Genomic DNA, 4,765 nt, shown 5'->3' with positions numbered 1-4,765 from the left:
GTGGTCTGTTTCAGTACTTTACGTAGTCATCCTGCCCCTGTTGGCCCCGCAGCTCGGTCCTCCCTTGTTTCATGTCCTGCTACGGCAAAGCAGAATGTGTGCTAACACAGAAAGAGCTTCGGGTGCAAAGTGGAAAATGAAGAGTGCAGAATGGTGTGTGCGATTCTGTGCAGGGAAGTCAAGATGTGTGTGCGAGGGCACAGAGGCCGGACAGGGATGCGGAGGAATGAGCAGAATTTGTCTGTCAGAATTACCCGATCGTGTGTGATTTTTCTACCTTCTGCCCTTTCGTTTGGTAGTGCTGCAACGGGCTTGACAGTCAGTAGAAATCAGATGACCCTGAGGGATATCAAGTTTCTTGGACCTGTCAAGGAGGACCGTGGCCATCATGAGGGGATGGATGCAGTGTAGTAGGTCCTGGGACAGGGGAAGTGGAGCAGCCTGGGGTGGCCTGGGAGCGGTCCCCGCCGTGAGGCAGACCTGCCAGAGTGGAGACCACGAGCTCTGGTGTGCGTCAGTGTCAACGTTCATTGGTCGCTTGCTTGCTCTGTTTCCAGCCTCACTCTAGCGCTTACACGTGGGTTCCTCGTTTAATCTGAGCAAGGCCGTGAGATGGGAGCTGTTCACGTCCCTATGTGACAGAAGGGGAAACAGAAATAAGGTAACTTGTCCAAAGTCAGATGACTAGAACATGGCAGAGCCAGGATCTGAACTTGAACAACCTGAGCAAGGTGTGTGCCACATTTGGGCGCAGGGGCGTGGGCTGTGTTTTCTAAATTCTACCCTGGGAGCCCCCTGACTTCCATCTGAATCTTCCCTCTCTGGGGAGCTGGTGAGGATGGTTGGGTTCCAGCTAAGTGAAATTCCATCACAGTGGCCTTGTTGCCTTTCTCCACAGTGGAGATCCCTCATCTGGAATCCATGTAGAGCCTACTGGGCCGATGGGTGGTTTTTTTTTTTTTTTTAAAGATTTTATTTATTTATTTGACAGAGATCACAAGTAGACAGAGAGGCAGGCAGAGAGAGAGAGAGAGAGAGGGAAGCAGGCTCCCTGCTGAGCAGAGAGCCCGATGCGGGACTTGATCCCAGGACCCTGAGATCATGACCTGAGCCGAAGGCAGTGGCTTAACCCACTGAGCCACCCAGGCGCCCAACCGATGGGTGTTTCTTGAAGGGATCTGTGGACGGTCTTGAGCCGGACACGGAACGTGTACTGGGGCACAATGTGTCATCTGGGGCAGCGTCTCACTTTCCTCCCATTCTGAGGACTGGCGGATGGGGTGTCCTGAGTGCACTGTTTTTCAGTCTCGATCCCTCGCTGCCTCCAACAATTATTTGTAGAGAACCTGAACTCCTTGTGCCAGGTGGCCGTGTGTAAGAAAGACGAGGTGTCTGCCCTCCCTGCACATATGCCCCCGTAAGGTGGAAGCAGGGTGGCCTCATGGGTTGTGACATGTGCAGTCACCCAAGAGTGTCTCTCAGAAAGGTTCTGCAGTTGGTTGGATACTCTGCTGTATCCGTCTTGATAGTCTTAATAACTTTGAACAAAGGATCCCCTCCCCCGCTACGTTTTTATTTTGCAGCGAGCCTGGCTCACTGTGTAGCCAGACCCGGGATGGAGCGAGGGGCCAGGATGCGCATGAAACAGCTAACTACACACTCTACTTAAATTATTACGGATTTTGGTAGTGCTCTGGGGGACTTAGGATGCTTCTGTGATAGAGGATACGAGAGGGACCAACCCCAGGGTCTTCTGAGAACCTGACACTTGGTTTGAGATGTGAGTCTGGAGCATCCAAGGGCAGTAATTTAACCAGAGGCAAGCTGAAGTTTAGCTTTGTTTTCATGTATTTAACAATATACGTATTTACAAGGGTGTCTGGCCGGCTCGGTCAGTACAGCGTGCAACTCTTGATCTCAGAGTCATGAGTTCAAGCCCCACGTTGGGCATGGAGGCTACTTAAAAATATATTGACAATGTTTGTTTTGATTTCTCGGACTCAAAAGTATTTTGAGAGAGAGTATATGTTTTTTTAAACTTTTGGGTGTTTCAATAATACCCTTCTCCATCTTCTTAAAAACAAATTCTTTTTCTTGTCTGATTGCACTGGCTCAGTGCTTTAGTACAGGGCTGAACAGGAGTGTTGAGAACAGACCTCCTTGCTTTGTTGCAGATCCTAGGGAAAAGCGTCCAGTCTTTCACCTTGGAGTGCAATGTTTTCTGTGGCTTCCTGTAGATTTCACCATCTTTATTCAGTTTCTGCTTTCATCGTGCTGTGGTCTGAGAAAACTGGTGGGATTTAGTACAGTTTAGCGGTAGATACACAAGTGTTCAGAAAGTTACTCACTGCATGTTCTGTGGAAATATTGCAGGACAGTTTCAAACCCCTCCTCTTCTCCCGGGGTTGGGATTCTCATTAACACACGCTCTCGGGAGGACTGCAGAAAACCAGGCCTCCTAACGTTTCACAGAAGGATGCCTATGTGGGCCGAACTTCTCGCCAGAATATCATCTGTCTACAAAGTGCTACATTTCAAACTCCAAGACGATGTTCTCTGAAAACCTGCGGGGTCACTCCACGCTGGGCGGGTTGTAGGAGCAGAGTCAGGTTGAAGGAGCACCTGGAAAGTTGAGCACTGTCTCAGGAAAAATGAGGTTGGCAAGAGGCGTTCTTGGTGCCGTGACCAGAGCCGTTTTCCTCTGGTTCAGACCCACAGTGTGAGCTTCCTGCCACGGCTCTAACAAATCACACATTCAGTGACTTAAAACAGCCGATTTCTTTAAAAGTTCTGGAGATCAGAGGTCCAAAACCAAAGTGCTGGTGAGGCTATGTTCTTTTCGGAGAGCCTAATGGAGAATGTGTTCCCTTATCTTTTCTGGTCTCTGGAAGCCACTCAAATTCCTTGCCCCCACCATCCCCCTCCGTCCTCCCTGCCAGGAGTGTGGCATCTGCCCATCTCTGAGGACCTCCGCCCACTGCCTCCCTCTTGTGAGGCCCTTGTGAGGACCCTGGGACCCCGGGGAACCCAGGGTCATCCTCACCTTGGAGCGTTAATCACTTTGCAAAGTCCCTTTTGCCACAGGAGGTGACGTATTCCGGTCCCCGTGATTAGGGCGTGTGCCGGCCGCCACACCTTTCCCACTTTGCTTTATGATGTGGGGTTGAAGTGGGGTGGAAATCCTGCAAACCAGGTCTGCTGTGTAGACTCCCCTGACAGTAGAATCCGCTCACCAAAGAGGCTGCCCGAGGGAGACGGGATCTTGCCCCTTCCTGTCCCTGTCACTGCTGGCAGCTTTGAGACCTCGATCTGTGAATCACAGCCTACCTTGACACACTTCTTTCCCTGGGGGTTACTATAGTTTTTTCCTTTTTCTCTGGTTGCAGTGAACGTTTTGCAAGAATTCACAGACAGGCTTCATTTTTCACCTTAATAAATGAAATGGCATGTCCTTTATTATTTTTTTAAAAAAGATTTTATTTTTTTAAAAAGGTTTTATTTATTTATTTGACAGAGATCACAGCAGGAAGAGAGGCAGAGAGAGAAAGGAAGGGAAGCAGGCTCCCTGCTGAGCAGAGAGCCCTATGCAGGGCTCGATCCCAGAACCCTGAGATCCTGACCTGAGCCAGGGCAGAGGCTCAGCCGACTTAGCCCCCGCGCCCCCGCACGTCCTCCGTGACGGCTGCTTATGGGACGTTTATCGAACACAGGGCCGGCGGGCCGGGGAGCTGGAGGTCCAATCCCGGACCCAGTCCTAGGGCAGACTTCTGAATCTAGTGGTTTATGGAAGCTTAGGATTCGTTATTAATCCATATTGAGCAAAAAAGTATATCATCATTATTTTCAATAGTTCATTAAATATTAAATATTTTAATAGTTCATTATTTCAATAAATTCATTCCATAAATCTTTTTTAAAACATTGTTCGTGAAGGAAGAGGCGACGCCGGAATCTGGACGCGGCGCGAGCGGCCGGAGCGCCTTGGCTGTCCGGCCCCACCCGTTAAGGATATTAAGGGTTTTCAGGTCCGTCCCAGGGCGTCCCACAAACTACTTCGCCGTTTCTCAGTGAAAACAGGAATTCCGTTGCCTTCGGGACGCCGGGCACTTCATACTGCAAAGCCCCCGGGGACGCATCAGAGCCCGCTCCGGCCCGCAGAGCGCGCCCCGGCGGACTTCAGGGCTGCTCCGCCCCAACCCTTCCGGGCCAGGGGCCAGGGGCCGGGTTTGCGACCTCCAGCGGGGGGTCGGGCAGGGACGGGGCCTCCGGGTCAAAGGTCGCAGCAGCCCGCGCGCTCCCCGACCTCCCACGGGGTGACGTCACTGTGGCAGGTCTTTGTTCTTAAACAAAGAGCACGGAGCCACGGTGACCTCGACCCCAGGCCTTCCGGTCCCGTCCGTTCTCGTCCCGGCTCCGACAAGGGGCGCTCCGCGGGGACACTGAGTCGGTACCGCCCGGCCCAGCAGAAGGACGCGGGCCGAGCGCCGAGGGGCGGGGAGACGCCGGATCCGCCTCGCCGGGAGCGGGTTCCGCGGGGAGCGCGCGTCCGGAGCGGGCGGGTCAGCCGTGTGTGTCCGGGCTGCGTGTCACTCAGGCGCAGGGGCGTGGTCTTGGAGAACTGTCCAATCAGGGTGACAGGGGCGGTTCTCGGAGAACAATCCGGGGCTCCTGGGTGGTGCCCGGAGAGCTAGCCAATCAAGGGCTTGGGTCCGGAGCCCTGCCCAATCAGGGGCCCCAGAGGCGGTCTCGGAAAACTATCCAGTCA

Source organism: Lutra lutra, chromosome 1 (assembly GCF_902655055.1).
Source record: "Lutra lutra chromosome 1, mLutLut1.2, whole genome shotgun sequence".
In the NCBI taxonomy this organism is placed as follows: domain Eukaryota; kingdom Metazoa; phylum Chordata; class Mammalia; order Carnivora; family Mustelidae; genus Lutra; species Lutra lutra.
The sequence above is the reverse complement of the archived record's forward strand: the minus strand, read 5'-3'. Positions refer to the sequence as shown.